At 39.0% G+C, this 22053-nt stretch overlaps 1 long non-coding RNA gene across 2 annotated transcripts in view; it reads left to right on the top strand.

The window, feature by feature from the left end:
- The window catches only part of LOC132674277 (uncharacterized), an 82430-nt gene that overhangs the window by 58373 nt on the left and 2004 nt on the right, over positions 1–22053 (top strand). For both annotated transcript variants that reach the window (XR_013556423.2, XR_013556422.2), the window contains 2 exons: positions 17177–17309; positions 19013–19197. This is a non-coding gene — a long non-coding RNA (uncharacterized LOC132674277). The remainder of the gene's footprint in view (positions 1–17176; positions 17310–19012; positions 19198–22053) is intronic.

Genomic DNA, 22053 nt, shown 5'->3' on the forward strand with positions numbered 1-22053 from the left:
CTAAAATTATATTGGTGAGAGGGAGAAGGGACGAATTGTATTGGTGATCTGAGTAGCTGTATTTATATATGAATGTTTCTTAGGCTTATGTACTCTGTGAGGTCAGGGAAATTATTTTATTCACCTTTGTATCTCCAAGTTCTTAACATAATTCTAGTATTATACTAGAATTATACTAGAAGAATACTTAACATATTCAGTATTGAATGTACTGGTATAAACAGAAACGACCGAGGAGATTTGGTATAGGCTAAAAATAAAATTAGACCAGAACCTCAATATTCACATTCCTACCCTTAAGGCAATCAAATAAATACAAATAAAATAAATCTTAGAGCCTTAACCCACTCCCTAGAAACTCTTGGCTGATAATTGGGGAGGTTTCTCTGATACTCTGAAATGCAAAGAAATTCCATCAATGAGAATTAGTATGAATGAGAGTAACAGAAGACACTCAGGCTCATGATAAAGCCTCGGGAAACAACCTCATCGCCTCCTTTTTTTAATATCTAGATTTTATCATTCGTTCTGGGAATTATGCTGTGGACAGGAAGCATATGTAAAAAGTTATGCTTATAACCTATCAATTTTTTTTTTTTACTGTATTTTATGGTGCAGGTTTTTTTTTTTTTTTAATTTCCTCCTAAAACTACACTTCACAACGTGCATACGATACACGAAGAGGGCATCCATTGTCAAGTGCTGAAAGGATTTGTTCACTAACTTTACAGATCGCACTCCCTGGCATCTGTGTGCCAAATGGTTAATGGTTGCCACTTAGTAAGAAGCCTCAGCCTGTTATTGACGGAGTCTCTTTCGCTCTCTCTAGTGGAAGGACACTGGTAAGAAGAATGAACGTACTTCTTAATGCAGACACCCATGGGCTAGAGAAATAAATCTCACTTTGGCTACATATGCCAATGATGAGACTGCATTCTTCAAGCGCTGTCAGGTTATCGACTTTCATCCCAGGGTTTGTGGAAGACTACAGATTTAGACATGGGGGCTTGTACAGTGACAGAGGAAGGGATCCCGAGACCACAGGCTTCGTCTTATCCCGGAAAAAACTGCTCTATGAGAAGATGTCTCCTTAGAAAGAAATGCATTTTGTTAGATGAGGCAGATAGTTTTCCCGATGGGGTCTGATAATGGCTGCCAAAAATTTATGATCGGGTCTTGAATCTGAAGTGTTAATGCACTGATTAACTGTATACTGCCCAGACGACAGCCACTGGCCAAGACGGCCAGAAATCACGTCTGGTCACATCCTCCACTGGCGTTCTTTTGAGATACGAATAGAAATGGCCACTTCTCATTTAGCCCTTTGAGTGTCCTATAGGCAAATTAAAAATAAATTTTATTGGGGCACCTGGCTGGCTCAGTTGGGAGAGCATACAGCTCTTGATCCTGGGGTCGTGAGTTTGAACCTTAAGTTGGGTGCAGAGATGACTTAAACAGATAAAAACCTTAAAAAGTTAAATAAGTTTTATTAAAAAGCTAATTGTTTTCTCTACATCAACAATGAATAATTGGAATATGAAATATGAAATTCAGTACTATTTACATTAACACCAAAAAGTCAAATGTTTAGGTCCAAATGTAATAAAATATTTACAAGACCTATATGAGGAAAAGTGTGAACCTCAGATGAAATAATGGAGAGGTATTTCATGTTCATGAATGCTAGAAGACTCAATATAGTTAAGATGTCAGTTCTTCCTAGCATAATCTGTAGATTCAGTGCAGTCCAGAGAAAACTCCCAGAAACTTTTTTGGTAAATACCAACAAAGCGATTCTAAAGTTGCTGTAGAGAGGCAAAGACCCCAGAATATCCGACACAGTATTAAAGGAGAAGGGGCGCCTGGGTGGTTCAGTCAGTTGAGTGTTCCACTCTTGATTTCAGCTCAGGTCATGATCCCAGGGTCAGGGGATCGAACCCTGCATTGATTGGGCTCCATGCCCAGCATGGAGCCTGCTTGAGATTCCCTCTCTCTCTCTCTCTCTCTCCCATATATATATATATATATATATATATATATACACACACACATATATACATATACACATATATATACATATATGTATTCTCCATATATGTGTGTGTGTATGTATATATATGGAGAAGAATACATATATGTACATATATTTATATGTATATACATATATATGTGTGTATATACATATATATATGTACACACACATATACACACACACACACACACATATATATATATATATATATATATATATATATGGAGAAGAATATTTGGAAGACTGACACTATCTGACTTTAGGGCTTAGTATAAATTAAGACAGTATGGCACATATATATATATATACATATATATACATATATATGTACATATATGTATTCTTCTCCATATATATGTGTATATATATATATATATGGAGAAGAATACATATATGTACATATATTTATATGTATATACATACATATATATGTGTGTGTATGTACATATATTTATATGTATATACATATATATGTGTGTGTATGTACATATATTTATGTGTGTGTATATACACACACACATATACACATGTATGTATATACATATGTGTGTATACACACACATATACACACATATACACACACATATATATGGAGAAGAATATTTGGACGACTGACACTATCTGACTTTAGGACCTACTATAAATTAAGACAGTATGGCATTAAAAAAAAGAATAGAAACCTAGTTCAGTGGAACAGAATGGAGAGCCCAGAAACAGACCCAGATAAATATACTCAACTGATCTTTGACAAAGAGGCAATAGTAATTCAATGGAGAAAAGGGTCATTGTTTCAGCAAGTGAAACTGGAACAACATTCACATTCAAAAAAAGGAAAGAAAAGAAAATGAAAATGAAACACGACGCACACCTTACATCTTTCCGCCCAATCAACTCATAATGGATCCCATACCTAAATGTAAAATGCAAAGCTATAGAACTCCTAAAGGACAACACAGGAGAGAACCTATGTCTGACTCTGACTTGACGATGAGTTTTTGGATACAACACCAAAAGAATAAGGCATGAAAGAAAAATTGTTAAGTTCTACTTCATTGAAATTAAAAACTTGGGCTCTGCGAAAGACACTCTTAAGTAAACGGAAAGACAAACCACAGACTGAGAGAAAATCTTTGCAAAACTCTTCTCTGATAAAAGACTGGTAACAAAATAGACAAAAAGCCTTCAAAATTCAGCAATAAGAAACTAAGGAACTCAATCTTAGAATTGGGCAAAAGAGCTGAACAGATACCCATCAAAGAAGATAATACAAATGGTAAATAAACATAAGAACAGATGATCCGTGTCATATGTCATAAGGGGGTTTCCCAATTAAAAATAATAAGATACTGTTGTTTCCTATTAAAATGAATAAAATCCAAAATACTGACCACACTGAATGATGTAAGGATGTAGAACAACAAAAATCTTCATTCATTGCCGGTTATGATACAAAACGATACAACCACTTTGGAAGGCTGCATGGTAGTTTCTTACAAAATGAAGCCTCCTTTTACCACATAATCCTGCACATGCTCCTTGGTGTGCGTACGCGTGATGTGAAGACGTAGGTCCACACGAACCTCTGCACATGCATGCTTAAATGAGATTTATTCGTAACTGACAAAACTTGGGAGCAACCAAGATGTCCTTCAGTACGGGAATGGACGAATGAACTGTAGTATATCCATAAAATGCGGTATTATTTGATTGTTAAAAGAAACGAGCTATCGAGTCACGCGAAAAGGCACGAACTAAGATTGCAAGTATGTTGCTAAGTGAAGGGAGCCAAGCTGGAAAGGCTGCACGCTGTACGATTCCAGTGCGTATGAAATAGACAAAACTGGAGACAGTGGCCTGAAGTTCAGGGGGAGCTGGGGGTGGGTGGTTAGGTGGAGAAGAGAGAATGTTCAGGTCACTGAAAATAACTTTGTATGATAATAAGAATACGGATCTGTGTCATTATGCATTTGTCAAAGCCATGAAACGGAAGACACAAAGGGCAAACCTTCAAGTGTGGACTTTAGTTACTATTGTATGAATATTAATTAATGTAATGCATTACACTAATATAAGAGGTGAATAAAAGAGGAAGCTGGGCCAGGGGTGGGGTGGGGTCGGGGGAAGAGCTTTGTGGCAATTCTCTGCGGTGTCTCCTCAGTTTTTCAGTAATAATATAAATAGTAATATATTAATTTCCAACAAATAAAAATCATAATAAATAAATGTCATCTGCTGTTTATAAGAGCTCTTCCTGGGGCGCCTGGGTGGCTCAGTCGGTTGAGCGTCTGACTTCAGCTCAGGTCACGATCTCACGGTTCGTGAGTTCGAGCCCCGCGTCAGGCTCTGGGCTGATGGCTCGGAGCCTGGAGCCTGCTTCAGATTCTGTGTCTCCCTCTCTCTCTGCCCCTCCCATGCTCGTGCTCTGTCTTCTCTGTCTCAAAAATAAGTAAACATTAAAAAAAAATTATGAGCTTTTCCTAACATGGTGTAGAGACAGTTCCTTCGTCTGCCCAAACGAAGCCCTGTCTATTTGGTGTTATTGCAGAATAAGCTTAAAATCAAGGACTATCAAATTGGAAGCACCTTTTGAATTTGGGGCTCGGAGAAGGTTCTAGTGTTTGTAGCTTCGATGGAGTCCGCTTTTGGTGGACTTGAACTTAGATTACATTATCACCAAACATTGAGTGTGCTTTAAAAAAAAATTTTTTAACGTTTATTTACTTTTGAGACACAGAGCAGGATCCGTGGAGGGGCAGAGAGAGAGGGGGACGCAGAATCCGAAGCAGGCTGCCGGCTCTGAGCTGTCAGCACAGAGCCCCACGCGGGGCTCAAACCCGCGAACCATGAGATCTTGACTCATGAGGTCGCGACCCAAGCGGAGGTCAGAGGCTTCACCCACTGAACCACCCAGGTGCCCCACCCCCCCCGAGCATGCTTTAAATAGGACACCTAACACTTGGGGTTTGGCAGTGACGGTGATGTGCATTTATCAACCTCTTCTGATGCCTTTACTAAATCTCCTAGGTGGGCTTACTTTTCCTGTGTGTTTTCATAAAACGTAACACATACAGTTTAGCAGAGCATATATGGTTATTTATGCACACATCCTCCTCTTGAGGCCTTGGACCAGGGCATTTCTTTCTTCTTTTTTTTTTTTTTTTTTTTAATTTGAATCCTCAACCTGACATTTAGGGAATGTTTGTATTTGTGCAACCCGAACAAATTACCACAATTTAGAAGCTGAAAACAACAAAATGTGATACTTCAAGGGGCACCTGGGTGGCTCAGTTCGTTAACTATCCAACTGCGGCTCAGGTCACCATCTCACGGTTTGTGAGTTCGAGCCCCACATGGAGCTCTGTGCTTGGAATTCTGTGTCTCCTTCTCTCTCTACCCCGCCCCTGCTTGCCCTCTCTGTCTCTCAAAAAATTAAAAAAAATTAAAGTAATATGCATTTTTATGGAGAAAAAAATGAAAAAAAACCCGCATACCAAAAACCTACCCATATCTTACGACCTAGTGAAATGTTGACGTATTTTCTTCTGGACTTTTATTTATAATTGTTTTTATATAAATATACTTACATAGTTTCCATTTCAGATCTAGACTTACACACTTTTAAATCATGCTTTTCTTTTCCACCCAACATTATACTATTAATATCCTATTAGCTGTATGCTATTAACCCTGATGTAGATCTCTATCTCATGACCACAAGGTCAGGACCTGAGCTGATATCCAGAGTTGGACGCTCAACCGACTGAGCCACCAGGTACCCCGTTTTTTTTAAAAAGATACTTAACATTTGATTTGAGACTTTTGAGAATACTTCATTTAAACATTACCCTAGATGGGGGCATTTAGGTGGCATTCATTTAAAAGAGCATCATTGCGATCATCATCTTTGCACGTAACGGATTTATTTTCTAATTGTTTTATTTAGAAAACCTTCATAAAAGTGAAATTTCTGTGCCAAAGAAATCCTCGATGAGAACATAAAATATATTTAAATATATAAATCTTTTTTTATATATAGTTCTATATTTTACCAAGGTAAAGGAACTGAAATCAAGTGAATAACTTGGAAACTCGTTACAATAATGTTGACAGACGAATGGCAATACGTTGAATTTAAAGAGCTTTAAAGTCAATCAGAAAATAAACTGTTTATCCAAAGGAAAAACAGGTAAGGCACATAAACAGATGTCCTATGGAAGGCATACAGTCAATAAACATGAAACAGTGCTTAATATGATAGCCAAATCAAAAATGAATTTCCTACTTTACTTCCATCACGTTATGAATATGAAATAATCTAACATGACAGAATGTGGTGCAATCAGCAGGCTTACTGTAAGTACATTGCTGGTGGTAATTTAAGTGGGCACAGCTTTTTGGGAAAAGAACTTAATAATATTCTTTAAAATGCCCTGTATTTGATGGGATATACCTATAAAAATAATGTAATAAGAACATAAAAGAAAACAGAGTATCTCAGTAGTTATGTAATGGTGCTATGCAGCTGAAAGTTTTCTAAGTACATAAATCACTTGTATTTACTGCCAAATGTGGTGTATTCCTCATAGAAGCCAGGAAACAATCCTGACCTTTCTTTAGGTAGATAATGAGAATTATATAAGACCCTGCCCCTGGAATCGGTTGAGCTGCGAGGTTGAGCACAGAGACTACAAACTACTACGTTGGGACAGAATTTCCGATCCAGCTGTGGGAAGTTTGGGTCTGGCTACCAAGTTAGAGGAAATAGCCCACAAATGACTGACTTCATTTCTGATACCAGCTACACGCTTAGGGATGTCCCCACTGTATTGGCAATTCGTAAAAGACCCACCAAGCTCACTAAAAGCCGTTGTCCTACAGATGCAATGGATGACAGGAAAAGATACCTTGAAAGCATCCAAGGAAGGAGATGCACAGGACAGAATCTGGTAATGTCGCAAACATAAAACTCACATTATCCTCAGGATACATTACCCTTTCTACAACACTATGTGCTATGTATATGTGTATGTATATACACACGTATATGTGTATATATATGTGTGTGTGTATATAATGTGTATATATGTGTATATGTGTATATATAATATATATTAAATATATAATTGTGTAATATATAATATATTATATATATTATATATAATAGTCAACCTGAAAAGCCACAACATGTGGTATATATCATTGGTTTTTTTTCCTTTTATCCTCTCTAGGATCCTAATAGAGCTTCAAAACACATGAAGCAAAAACTAATAGTCCTGAATGGAGAAATAGGGAAATCCAAAATTACTCTTAAAGACTTCCATATTCCTCACCAGTAATCTGTAGAAGTAGGAGATAATCTTTGTGACTTTATGTCGGGCAAAGCATTCTTGGGAAGCAAAAAATCAGGAAACAAACAAGAAAATATTGATGCGTTGTACTTCAAAATTAGAAGCATTCGCTTTTACAAAGACACTGTTACTGACATGAAAGATAGGTAACATTCCAGGATAAGATACTTACAACACAAATCTGCTACATAACCAGTATTCAAAATTTATAATGAATGCTCACAATAAAAAAAAAAAAAAGGTTCACAGTAAGAAAACAATCCAGTACAAAAATGAGTAAGTGATTTAAGCAAATGCTTTTATGAAATCAGAAATAACGATAAGCACAAGAAAAGCTGTTCAAAGTCATTAGTCATTAAGAAAATACAAATTAAATCCACAATGAGATACTGCTTCACGTGGCTTACAGTGGTTAAGAAAATGATGATGCTAAGTACTGGCACGAATGTGGGACAATTGGAATGCCAGCCTTGTTGGTGAGAAGGAAAAAAGAAATCAGCCGCTTTGGAAGACCCTTGGGCATCTTCCAAGACCGTATGACCCAGGAATCCCCCCGCCTAGATTTTCACTGAGGGGAAACTAAAACATATCCACACAAATGGCCGTGCGTGAATGTTTATAACATTTTAATTATAATCGCTCAAAATTGACACAGTTCATTTATGGGTGAATGAATAAACAAATTCTGGTACATGCGCAGAACGTAATGCGAGTCAGTAATCGTTAATGAGGAATAAACTAGCTGATACATTTAACAAGGCGGCTGCATCTCCAAAACATTATATTAAGCGAGGGTCAATGTCTACCAACAGACACCCTAGTCATATTTATTCATCATGGCAAAAAAACAACACAAAACAAAGGAAGGAGCCTAACTGTCTGTCAAGAAGAGAAAGGATAACAAATTATGCTATACACACATGAGAGAAGATAACCTGGCAATAAAACTATTGATAATGTTAAGTAAATTATGTTAAATGGAAGAAGCTAGAAACAAAAGTGTACAAACTAGATGATTCCATTTATTTATTTATTTTAATATTTATTTTTGAGAGAGAGAGCAGGGGAGGTACAGAGAGAGAGAGAGAGAGGGACAGAGGATCTGAAGCAGGCTCCACGCTGAGAGCAGAGAGCCCGATATGGGGCTCGAACTCACAAACTGTGAGATCATGACCTGAGCCGAAGTCGGACGCTCGACCGTCTGAGCCACCCAGGTGCCCCTGTGGTTCCATTTAGATGAAACTCAAGCACCAGCAAAATGAAACAGGGTGACAGATGTTAGGATAGCGGGAGTTTGTGCTTGAGAAAGGGTCTGAGAGTCATTTCCAGAGTGATGAAGTCTGTCTGTATCTTGAACTAGGAGGAAGTTACAAATGTAGGTCTAGGTGAAACATTCAGTGAGCTGTACAATAAAGCTTTGTTCATTTTACTCAATAAAAATTATGTCTCACATAAAGTTAGGTGCAGAGCACCTTGGTGAAATTGATGTTTCTAGAACGGGGACAGGAAAAACACAGCTGAGCCTTGGAGCCTCCTGTAGTGCCAGAAAATAAGGAAATGCTTAATAAGCGAAAGGATGGGACTGGGAAATGTCACAGGGACACAAAAGCCGACCTGGAAGAGTCCCCAACGGCTGAAACTGAAGCAATTTGTTGTACTAAAACATGCAATACAACATCTGTTATATGTAGAATTTTAATTATTACTCAGTATATTTTTTCTAATTGCCATTTCGTTTTTACCCGTGGATTAGTTAGAATTCTATTTCTTGGTTTCAAACACATGGAGGTCTCAATTTTTGTTGTTCTTCTTCACTCCCAGTTTAATAACATTATATTCAGAGATTATATTCCATGATTTCAATTTTTTTAAAATCCCGTTGACGCTTGCTTTGCGATGCACTATATGGACAATCTTTGTCAAAATTTTGACAAAGCTTTCAATAATGTTAAGTCAGACTTTTATATTCTTATGGTACTTTTGGTTGCCTACTTCCGTTATCAGTGACTGAGAGATTTAATAAATTCACTCGCTATGATTCTGGATTTTTCTACTTCTCATTGTGATTCTGACAACTTGAGACTATTATATGATCCCACTTAACTGGCACTTTTATTATTATGGATTGTCCTTCTCAATCTGTTAATACTCCTATAAAGTGTACTTTTTTCTGATATTAACATAGCATGATAGTTTTCTTGTAGTTAGTGTTTGCACGGTACATCTTTCTTCTATTCTTTGGTTTTAAATATTCTGTTCTGACAATTTAGATGTCTCTTGTACACAGCACAGAAATTGATTTTGAGGATTTTTTTTGAGTGGTCCAATAGTCTTTTTATTTTAATCAAATAACTTAATCAATTTACATTTAATATAACTTGTGATATATTGAGATTAAACGTATCATTTTACTAATTCCATTTCTCTACTCTGTGTCTTTATCTTGGTTAGTTATTTTTTATTAATCCAACTTTTCTTTCTCTAAGCTTGGACATTGTGTCTTTTACTTTTTTTGATAGTTGCCATAGAAATCACACTATTAGTTGGTTTTACCTTCCTACAGCGTAAGTACACAAATTTTGTTATATTTTAATAATTTATACTTTAAAATCAAAAAAATATTATTATTGTTAAATATGCACTATAATGATCTTTATTTGCTCACCATCTCATCATCTTGCTACTGCTTTTTGTTTCTTTCTGCATTACTGAGAACCCATCTGCAATCTTTTTTTTTTTTTTTTTTTGCCACATAACGACTACCTATCCTACTTACTTACTACTTACTTAGTTAGTACTATACTACTTATCCTGTACATATTATCCCACTACACTAATATTAGAGTAAATAAGATAGTAATTCTATGCTATATTATCTCTCCTGAATATTGAAAATTCACATCCGTTATTTCCTCAATTAGTTTTGTGACCTATTCTCTTTTTTTTTTTTATCTTTTTGAGATGTTAGCCCACACATTTTACAACTTTGTTACTGTATCCTATAAATACCTCGCTCTCTCATTTGACAATGTTTTCTTTCTCCATGCTAAATTCTGTATATGTCCTTCTAAAGTAGTATCCGGTGCCCTAATTCTCTTTTTAGCTGTGTCCAGTCTCCTGTGAAACCAATCAAGTTATTAATCTAATTTATATTTTTTGTTTGGTTCTTTTTATAACGTTCAGCTCTTTGCCTAACTTTTTCGTTATGTCTTTTATCTCCGTGAACATAATAAATAGTTATTTTAAGCTGTATGCTTCATAACGCCAATACCTGGAACACTTGTAACATGTTTTTATTGCCAATTTTGTTTGTTTGGTTGGTTGGTTTCTTTGCTACCTCATATTGTATTGTTTCTTTACGTGTCTGCTAATTTTCCATCATACACTGGATATTTGATAGAGTTTGGGTTCTCAACCCAGATTAATCCATTTGAAGAGTCCCCTTCCCCTGGACATTACACTTAATTATTCACGGATGAAACATAACCTAAGCAGAACTAACCATAATCTTTCCCAAAAACTTGTTTGTTGGTTTTTCCCCAAATATATTAAGGAAAACCTCCCATTTTTCTAATGATGTGCTTAGTAGAGTGGACTTCTATGCCATGGTTCTTGAGACCACCTTTTTGCCACACCAAGAGACTCTATCTGAGCAATAAGGCAAACATAGTTAATTAAGGTCATGAAATTAAGAAAGTGATGCATTCCTGATTAGTAAACAGTAGCTTGAGAGCCACATCTGTATTAACTATTTACAGTTCCTATTTGCATGGCTCAATAAATCTCCTTTTTAGTTTAGATACTTTTAAATTGGACTTTTTGTCATTTTCAACTAAGAATTTCTTGTTAATCTGGTGAATTAGTTCAGGCATAAGAGTAGTTTTGGTGGTTGTACAAAGAGCTGAGGAAGTTTGATTCAGGGCCGGTAGGTAAGGTAGAGAGCTGGTAATACTAGAAAAGATGATGAAATTCTAAACGAACGAGAATGGAAATGAAAATACGAAAGGGGTATGGATTGGAGAGATATAACCTAGTAAGAATAGTGGGATGAAATGTTGGACATGAAAAATTCCTAGTAATGTTTTCTCTATTACAACAGCTCTGTAAGCGAAGGACCGCACGTTCTTAATACTTTTATGTACTCACTTGAAATTAGACCGTGTACAAATACTAGTACATATCACCTTGGTTTGCAAGCATAATTCGTTCCAGAAAGATGTTTGTCATCCAAAGCCCTTGTATAGCAAAACGAATGTCAGGAACCATTGGCTCAGTGGTGATCATGTGTCCTTTGGCCTCACGAATGACTTGTATTACAAGACATCACTCGTTTATCGAGTTAAAATTTGTTAGAAATGTTTGCTTGTCTCACGGAACACTAGCAGAACAAGTTACTTGCAACCCAAGGCTTTACTGGTGTCTTAATTCAAAATATTTAATGTCGAGATGGATTCCTTGCTTTAGCAGTTTGAGTTTTCCCTTTTACACGTCGCTTTACCTGGGTAGTGAAATCGGCACATTGGCCGCTAAACGGAGACGTTTTCGACCTCAATCCCGGTGGATGTGACAATTCCATTTAACTTAATCTTTGCAAGCGATGGTATAAATATAATTTGTATTGTTCTACAGAAACTACTTCAGTTAAAAAAAAATATGCAATCAGTCGCCTTCCTCTCCAGCTTAAGGTACGTGTGACCAGGGAGACCTTTCCAAAATAAGGTTGTAATAGTACTTAGATAGTAGATAAGGGCTATTCTGACCGAACTGGAATATATGGAAGGAGGAGGTGATAGACATCTTGCAGGAGCCTAACGTGTCTAGATAAACATTTCTGGGCAAGATGATTTTAAAACACGTATCTGCTTTCCTGTGTTTCTTCTCTTCGCTACTATTGTTGAACCCCACTCTAAAATTGGAATTTGTGGCAGAGTTGTGACTTGCTCTCCATAAAGGGTTATCAAGGCCATAATACACAGTTTTCCTCTTTCCAGAGCCTTAATTGTACTAGTAATCTCACAATTTACTTTGAATTGTGAGAAATAAGGGTGGGAAGCGTAACAATCGGAGAGCAGTTGGGTTGTGAAACATGGAATTGTTATGTCATAACTGCAACATTTCTCATCGGAAAATCTCTTTCATGGCTATGGGAACAAATAAAGATTGCCTAGAAAAGTCAGAAGGAATGAGAAACTTCTCCCCTCATTCTCACATTTTTGCCGAATAGAAGCAGCAAAGAACTCCCATGTCAGGATGAATCACCCGACTGGAATTCACACACAGCACAAGATGAGGGGGCTACCAAATGCCCGATGCAAATGTTAGTTACAGCACATTTCCTAAAAGGCAACTTCGAGTCACCCCCATCCCGCTTACTCTTCCCAATCCCTGGTTTGTGTCTTGTCACCTATACCATAAACAAAGCGGTAGCATTTGTAGAGATAAATAGAGAGGTGCGTGGGGACAGAGCCAGGGAACTTGTCGGGGAAAGAAAAGGCGGAGAAAGCCTGCGCGCTTGAAGCCAAAAATGAAAAACTTAAAACAATCATGCACACGGAGATGTGGGAAGATTCCTCAAATCTTGTTACAGAGAGTGAAGTTCCAACGTAATTCTATCAACACTGATACTGAGAGAGCTCCAGAGTCATATGGCTGATTCTTCTATGTGTTTCATCAATGGTGGTGCTATCTAGGCTGGAGGGAAAATCTGAAAGTTACATCTGGCAAGAATATAGCAAATCCCCAGGAGGTCTGTATTAAGGTACCCATTTAACTAGCAGGTGTCTCCGTATTTACATTCAGTTAGCACTTAACTCCGAGTGTTTTACGCTCAGAGAACTGTGCATGTAGATTCCATTACATATTATAAGTTGTCGACTGCTTGGTAATTGTTTCATTTTTAGACATTGTTTTTTTCTTATTACAAATGTGATAAATGTATATAGCTTTAAAAGTTAGTAAAGGCAAACTCACACACACACACACACACACACACACAGGAAAATTAGAGGATTGCACTGATAATATCGTTCATTGTTTTTCTTTTTTTTAAATCAATCTGTTTGTGACTTAAAAAAAAATGAAGATAACTATTGCAATGTCCATACTCCATGTATGTTAAGCAGAGCTTTGGGGAAGGAATTGCCAAATACAGTAATGAATGTGAATCCAGCTCTAAAAGGAGGTGGGGAGGCAAATGAGGATTCATCTTCAAAAAAAAAAGTTCTCTGCTAAATGGGGGACATTGGGTAAAAAGATTACAAGAATGCAGAAAGAATTTTGGCCTTAGGTAATTAGATGATTTAACTCTCACGACTGTTTTAATACATCCAGGCTTTCCTTTTATCTGAATCTATTTTTTTGTCTTGCATGTTTAGAGCTCTGTAGTTGAGGCTGGGTCTTAGAAGCCTCTGATTATACCACTTACAGCCTACATTGTATGTGGGGAAAAAAGGGATTTGAAAAATAACCCAAATAATGCTATGCAAGTGGTAGGGTTTTGCTGAATTTTGGAGCACACTGGGGACTTGGTAGGAGTTTAAGCTGGAAAGGTGGACACCAGTGTTTATATCAAGGTGGGGGCTTCGAATGTATGGCATCACATTGATGTTGATGAAGAGCTCTTGAAGGAATTCAAGCAGAGGAGTAACATGAATGTGCTTGTTGTTTTAAAAGAGTATCTTGATGGGTGCCTGGGTGGCTCAGTCGGTTGAACATCCGACTTCAGCTCAGGTCGTGATCACACAGTTCGTGAGTTCGAGCCCACCATTGGGGCTGTCGGCCCAAAGCCCGCTTTGGATCATCTGTCTCCCTCTCTCTGCCCCTCCCCTGCTCACGTGTTCTCTCTCTCTCTCTCAAAAATAAATAAAACATTTAAAAAATTAAAAAATTAAAGATAAATAAATAAAAGCATACCTTGAGTGCCAAGGGAATAATGCATAGAAGAATGGACCCGGTCAAGGGACATTAGTTGTAACGGTCCAGACCTCTACTCCTCCAACATACACAACACACACATCGAAGGTGTGAACCTGCATGACACAATGGTAGTAGGAGGCAAGGTAAGAGGCAGACTGGAGAGAAATGTAATAGTAGAAATAATAGGACTTGGTAACCATTGGAAGACGGAGAAGAAGATTGAGAGAAAAATCTCAGCAAACAACAAGACCCGGTTTCTTATCCGAAAACAGTGATGCAAAGCTTTCAGACCAAGTAGCCACGGGGAGAGATTTTGTGGTAAAAAGATATGATGAGTTGAGCTTTGGATAAGATTTTGGGGTACTTACGGGACATCTGGGGGGCAGTAAGTGGTTTTTGAATATAGAATTGGATTTCTGGACAGTTATTTAATAATAGCTACTACTTACTTGATGTGTAGTATGTTCCAGAAATTTCTAAGTGCTTTACAGATTTTAACTCACTTAATTTTTGAAACAAACAAATTACATGTTTAAAATGATTAAAAAGTAAAATAGAGAAGTGACTTCCCTATGGTTGCATGGCTCTGAAGGAGTTGAGCCGTAACGTAAATACAATAATTTGACGCCTGAGTCTGCATTCTTAGTTACTACACTATAGATGCTAAAAGAAAGGGAAAAAATGTCATCAGCATGATGACTCCAAGGAGTTGAAACTCTGGTAGAATATAAAGTAGACATTAGTAGAGAAGGGGAGGAGAAAGGGAGGGGGAAGGGGAAGAAGAAGAAAGGAGAAGAAGGAGGAGGGGGTGAGCAGAATCAACAGATTTTTTTTAATGAGAATAAAAATGATGAGGAATCTAAGAAGCAGAAGGAGAAAGAAGAATCAGGAAAGAGTCAGGAGGCTAAACAAAGAGGTGCCCTGTCATGGTAGCCTAGGAGAAGAAGTGGGTGGTGGTTTGAGAACCTGTGAGCGGTCAAAAAAGAATTGAAAAGTACTCTGTACTTTGCCTTCAGAAGTCTTGGGTGACTTGGTCAGAGCAGTTTCAGGGTAGTGATGTGATAACTTGGCTTGATTTAGTGGGTCATGGACTGAAGAACAGAGCAAAGGTTGACTTCTTTTCTAAGAGGTCAGAGTACGAAGGGGAAGAGAATGCGTAATTATTTCTTTAAGGTATCATAGGGTAAAATAAGGTTTTATTTACATTATGTTTTAAAGTATAGCCATAACATTAGTACATGTCTATGTTGGAAAGAAAAGACCCAACAAAGAGAAAAAAAAAATGTTTAGGGTAAAGGAGAGGGCCAAGATCATTGATGGCATGAGTTTTCGAAAAAGATCCGAAAACATAGACTCCAACGTGAAAATGGAAGATGAGCTTTGGACAGAGGTAGAAGTTCCTCTTTCTTCGGGGTGAAAATGAAAGGAATGGGTTTTGTAGGTATAAGAACAGGCGGTTAAAGAGTTCAAGGCTGAAGTCTCCTATTTTCCCCCAAGAGTACCAGATGAGATCATTTGCTACAAGAAAGTCAAGAACAAGGCCACACGTGTGGCACACCTAAAACTTTGGAATAACTGCTATCAAGAAGAGAGAGAGAACTCAGTACACCTATATCTCCCCTTGAATGGTCCAAAATCTAGTTGGGTTTAAAAGTCACAAGTCTGGAGTCAGACACAACGGTCCATAAGTGATTCACTGACTTAGATACGTTGGGCGGGTATTGTGGGGAGACAAGGTGATGAATTTGTTACTGAAGAAATACACCTCATTAGTCAGGCTACGTAGGAGAGCAAGAAACGAAATTTGGGACAGACGAGAAGAAATTAAGAAATTGAGGTGCGGAGGGCCATGGTATTGTGTGAAGATTTAATGGAAGCCGGAGAGATCTAGAAAGCTATAAGAACCAGAGTTCGTGGTCAGAGAATGAGATAGTTAAGGTTTAACGGGTAGCACGGTTTCTGATAGCGAAAAAGTCAAAGTTAAGGTCATCCTAGAGTATTGATGGACTAGAGGTAAGAGCTGTTGGAGTTGACACCCAGAGCTCCGAGTAAGGTTGCTGGCTGCCCATTCACGTGGCCATTGCAGGTTCCTAGGGTAAAGAGAAGGTGAGGGATGGAAAATGTGTGAGTCAGAGTTATCTGTGAATAAGGAGAGACGGGCTGCTGGTCCATTTAGCTCGATCCCCAAGAAGAGAGAGCTTTGGGTTCCTATAAATACCGACATCCATACGAATCGAGCCAGGGTTACGCAGCCCTGTGAATGTGGAGTCTGGCCAGCTAGCTCTGTCTACACGATGGTACCCCAATAGCCTGGCTAATGACTGTGGCCCTCTCCATGTGTCATTTAAGAATCGGCTCAGGTATAACCTAATCTCCAGCTGTGGTGTACTGGTCAGGAGGCTGGGGGGTCTGGAGTCGCCCTGCGCCAGCTCAAATAATGCACACTCTCATTACGTGATACCTGACCCAGGACGGCTAATTCAACCTGTGTGGAGCTCCGTTTTCTCGTCTGTGAAATGGAAACAGTATTAGCGATTTCTATTTCATTTCAGAGAGTTTTGAAGATGAAATGGGCCAGTTGATACAAAGCGCACAGATCAGCTCTGGATTTGCCGTCAGTACACAATCCTTTTCAGCTATTGTTACTTAAAAGCCTTCTTCACAATCTACACCGTTCACATGTCCCTTCTAGCCTCTTGTCGCGTTGTGCACCTATTGTTTGTGTGAACCTGTCTCTCTTTTAAGCTGAGAGCTCACTTTGGCACCTGGGCTGCTCATCCTGAAAAACCTCACTACCTGCTGCCTCGGACGCTTAATAGCAGTCTGTTGAATAGATTAATGAACAAATGAGAGCTCTTTTTTTGTTTGTTTGTTTTTTCAGTGCTCGAATGAACGACATCATAATAACGGACGACGGCGACTCTTAGCCCTCCGTCCACCTCTTCACGTAGCGTCCGTATTTTCTAAGCCTTATTTTGAAGGAGGTTTAATTTCTACAGAACAGTACCAAGCAGGTATTCTGGAAACCTTTGTTTTTTTTTAATTTATCTTTAAATCCTTAGATTTACAAACATTAGACTCGGCTATGGCTCCCCATTTTATGGCTTTACTACTTTGCCATCAAAAAATAGATTCAGGGGCTCTGCCGGTCTTCCTCCGCTGCAGAACAATGGCCACAAAATCGTGGAGGATGCAATAAAGCATTTATTTCTTTTGTGTCTGCAGTTCCGCTGAGGGTCGGTTTGGGGTCAGCTGGGCTGTTCTGCTTCAGGCAGCGGATCCAGTTGGGCTACGCTTCCTGCCTTGTTATGGCTCGGGCTCTGTTCTGCTCCATATATAATTCTTCTGGGGCCCGGGTGGAAGGGGCAGAAACTCTTCTTATGGTCCATGGCAGAAAGGCAGGCAGGCAGGCAAGCCCAACGACACACATTTCAACCCCCCCCCCCCCCGCTTGTGTTAAGCCTGCTTACCTGCAAAGGAGTCTTGTGGCCATTAGAAATCACCCAAGGTTAAATGCCCTGGACCTGTCAATCCTCAAAGCCCCATCCAGCTCTGAAGCACCAGGTTCTATTCTGGTCTCCTTAACAGACGCTCAACCCAACATTCCATTCCTCAAATGTCCTGGTGAGTCCAGCGATCAAAATAAATCCTGCTTGCGAGGCCTGGTATTAATGTGCAAGTAACGCTTACAACAGATCAAATAGAATTTCCTTAGCTCTGCCAGCGTGCTTTCTGGATTAAAGAAACAGAAATCTGAGCAGCTTAGACGTTCACTGATAAGGAAGTGGTACACAGTGGGGAGGAGAATGGATCTTGCACCCCAAAATTCCCGGCTGTAACACTTAGCCTTCTGTGTCCCTGGGCAGGTACCATCCGATAAGGCAAGGCGTTTAACATTTTCGAGTTTCCCCATCTTGGAAGTCAGGGATGAGCCATATCAAATGCCTTGTGAGTGCAAGTCTGAATTAAAAATACACACAAACACATTTATTTGCAAATAAAATGATTATGAATGCCAACTAAAATTGTTGTTGTTACCATATAGAAATAATAACAGCTTTTATAGAGGATCCTGTGAAATGTTTCTATGTATCACAGCGAAAAAGGATTCTGGCATAGAGCAGGTGCACAAAAAGAATGGCTTCCTTCCTACAACTTTCCCTTTAAATACACAACTGGAAAACTGAAGCAGATGTGCCCTGACTGAAAGCTACATGTTTTTCTCCTAATTATTCAGGGAAAAGGAAACTCCCTATTTATGTATGTATGCCTTCCCAAGTGCAAACTGGCAAAAACATATTCGCCAATAGTAAAAATATGTTTTGTTTTGTTTTTTTCACTTTAAAAGGCAAAAGACCTACAACTGGACTTCTTCCCTCTGGGGAGATGAATTTTGATGATGTCCATCCCCATTTTCCAGAAATGGGAAGATTCCTGGGGCAGCAGCCCGGTCGGGCCTCGGGTTTTGTAAATGGGCTCTGGGGAATGAGTGGGTTACTGAGAAGCAGAATTACCCTCTAACCCAGGGGACATGTTAGAGCAGGGCCTTCTGGCTTCTTTTGAATGGAGACATCCTAATGGCACCAGACTGATAATTTTTCCCTCAGCTCCTTCAGAGTTGCCGTTCGGAGGCCTGTCTATTGTTTTGAAGCAAGTGAATAAAAAGTAGTTGTGTTTGTAAAAGTTCATGTCCATGACCGTCTCTCTTTCTTCTCAGAGAGAACTGTGGATCTTCACTCACAAGAAAGTCAAATAACAACCAAACTGCTTTATTGAGACCTATCCCGTTTGAGGCACTGTTATGTTTAGTATTAAGAAGGTCTAAGTTTTCTCATCTTTAAATGGGAAATATGAAACCCAAAGAAGTTAACAGCCACATGCCCAAAGTCAATCAGTCAGTAGGTAAGTATCAGCTTTGGGGATTTTTTTTCTTTTTTTTTTTAATGTTTCTTTTTGAGAGGGAGAGAGACAGACAGACAGAGTGTGAGCAGGGAAGGGCAGAGAGAAGAAGACACAGAATCTGAAGCATGCTCCAAGCTCCGAGTTGTCAGCACAGAGCCCAACACGGGGGGCTTGAACCCACAAACCGTGAGACCATGACCTGAGCTGAAGTCGCATGCTGAACCAACTGAGCCACGCAGGCGCCCCTCAGAGCTGGGATTTTAACCCAGATCAGTGGATTATACAAGAAGACCTCGGACTACCTGGCCACGCTGTGACTGGTATGTGTGTGGAAGGCACTTGCCGCGCCTGTTTAAAAAACGAGTGGAAACCTCCAACAAAGTGAATTTGCGTGAAAAGAGCAACGATGTCTCCGTCTTATTCAAGACCGTCCAATACAAAAGGCTTCCTCTAGATGTCAAGTTTCTTCTTCGCTGTTCTGGGGATGTTTAATTCACAGTGTGGCTTGGAGACCTAATTGGTGTAAGACGTGGCGAGACCTGGAAGATCCTGGCGCGCAGTAGACGGTAAGGATGATGACGTTGACCATGAAGTTGACGACGGAGATGATGATAACGATAACGATGGCTTAAATGTGTTTGTACAGGAGGGGGTTTGAGAATTGGGTCTGCCAGCTCTGAAATCATACTGGAACCAGCTGGATTGCCCAAGGTTTCCAGCCTCTCGGCTGGTGGAGCAGAATACTAAGGTCACCTGGATCTCTTGGGAGTGTTACAAAAGCCTGGTTTCAGGCGTCACCTGGCTCTTTAAAAATATTTTTGAATAAACTGTATACAGGCCTCTATGAATCTATGCCCCAATTTATTTTATGGACGTAATTTTTTAAAGGAAAGAAAGAAAACATATGGCTTGAATCATATTTTATAGTTTTTCTACTTGAGTTTGGAAATGTATACATGGTTCATCCAGCAATAGTACCTCAACAACCAAAAAATGTATATTAAGCATGATTATATGGAAAATTGCTCAGCTCAAATAAATCATGGTGCTTGAAGTCTGGCTGAAACCAGCCTATGCTGTTTTCTGCTACCTGCTGGAAAATATTCTCTCTAAAACTTACATTTTAGGTGTTTTTTTTTTTAAGTCAAAAAATAAATGAGTGACTTTTTCTTCGGAGATTAAGGAAATGAAATACTTGACTTTTGTCACAGAGAAATTAGACACCATCTCCTTCGCACTGTGTCAAACTAATTCTGTCACCCATGTTCTAAAACCTGTGACTGTCCCTGCGCCAAAAAGGAACTTTCATGTCCATTGCAGAACGTCTCACAAGCAAGTGGCGAGGGACCTCCCAGGAGTGCTTTTTCCAAACATCTTCATGGAGAATTCTTGGGAGCTGCGCAATGACCTCATTTACAGTATTAAGGGGATGCGGATGGGGATACATAGTAATGGCAACTCTCAAATCTTTTGGAAGCACTTTGGTTCTCTCTTGTATTTGGGACTTAAGTCTGTTATCTCAGTTCTGCCAAACTCCAGGCTGTAATATATCCCGAGTTTATATGAAAATAGAAAAAAAAAAAAAAAGGCCTCCTAATCTTCAAGGATAATGGGTATCATTGACTGAATATCTAGCGTGTGGGGGCCCCACTGGCTCCATTTTACAAACGAGTTAACTTATGCTCATCGAGGAAAAACTATTTACTCAGGATCATCACATTGCTAGGATTCAAACCTTGGCTGTTTCGCTTACCTGACTTTTCCTTTTCCATTATTGGTCTAAGCCTAGAGAGCTAGACGTCTGATGTATGGTGACATGTACCTCTACGTGCAAAAGGAAAGAGTATCTTCTTTCTCTCCTTTCTATGTACAACAAAAGTTTCCCCGAAGATCACACAGTCTGGTCAAGCAAGACATGATCGTCAAAGTCGTATTCCTCCTCATCAGTAGTCCGTTGTTCTGTCTGCCCACGTAATTAGGGTCAATTCGAGGTAGGCTTGGATGAGCTCTGTAGAAAGAAGCATATGATCGCTGAAACATACTCGTGGCCAGTTTAGTTCATTCATAGCAACATGAGCTGATTTTAAACTGAACTAAAGAGTCATTCCTTGTTCTTAAGCCTTTTCTTCATTTTTTTTTCTCCAGCAGCACGACGACTGATAGAGTCCTGAGAAGTACTTTTCCATTCTATTTCAAGTTCTGAAATGGATGCAAAAGTCATCTTGAGTGGAGGAAGTGTCACAGTTTCCATAGCATGAGTGACAGGAAGTGGGTATTTAAGAAAATAGGCCCCTTAAACACATCTAGCAGGAAAGAAAAAGGAACCTAGCTCAGTTACGGATGACCTCTCTGCTCCCTGCCCTGACTTTCCTGAAGTCCCAACCCTGGAGGCCCCTAACAGAGTTCCAAGTTTTAATTTATCCCTCTGTGTACTGATTCAGTAGGCTGGGATTCAGCCTTTTCTGTATTTTTCTAAAGGCCTGGAAAAGAATTGCCCAATGGCCAACTACCATTTCATTAAATTGCCTCTGATGATTTTGAGAGCAATGGTATGAGTTAACAGCTGGCAGGGGATGGTCTGTGGATCTGTGTGTCTACATATTTATTGATATATTGGCTTCAAGAAGGTGAACTTCCAGACGAGTTGTGGCATCTCCTTGTAGTGTCATCAAATTGGAAACCAGGATATGTAAAAGACGCCACCAAACTGGGATATTTTTACGTCTCCATTTTATGTGCTTTTTTTTTTTCTTTTCCAAATTAGTGGTCCTAGGGGATAACCAAAATAGGCGTTCAATTTACTTAAAGAATTCGCTGGTTGTAGACATTACACACTCAAAAATTAGACAAGGTGAT

The sequence above is a fragment of the Panthera onca genome, chromosome B3, assembly GCF_046562875.1.
Source record: "Panthera onca isolate mPanOnc1 chromosome B3, mPanOnc1 haplotype 2, whole genome shotgun sequence".
Lineage (NCBI taxonomy): Eukaryota > Metazoa > Chordata > Mammalia > Carnivora > Felidae > Panthera > Panthera onca.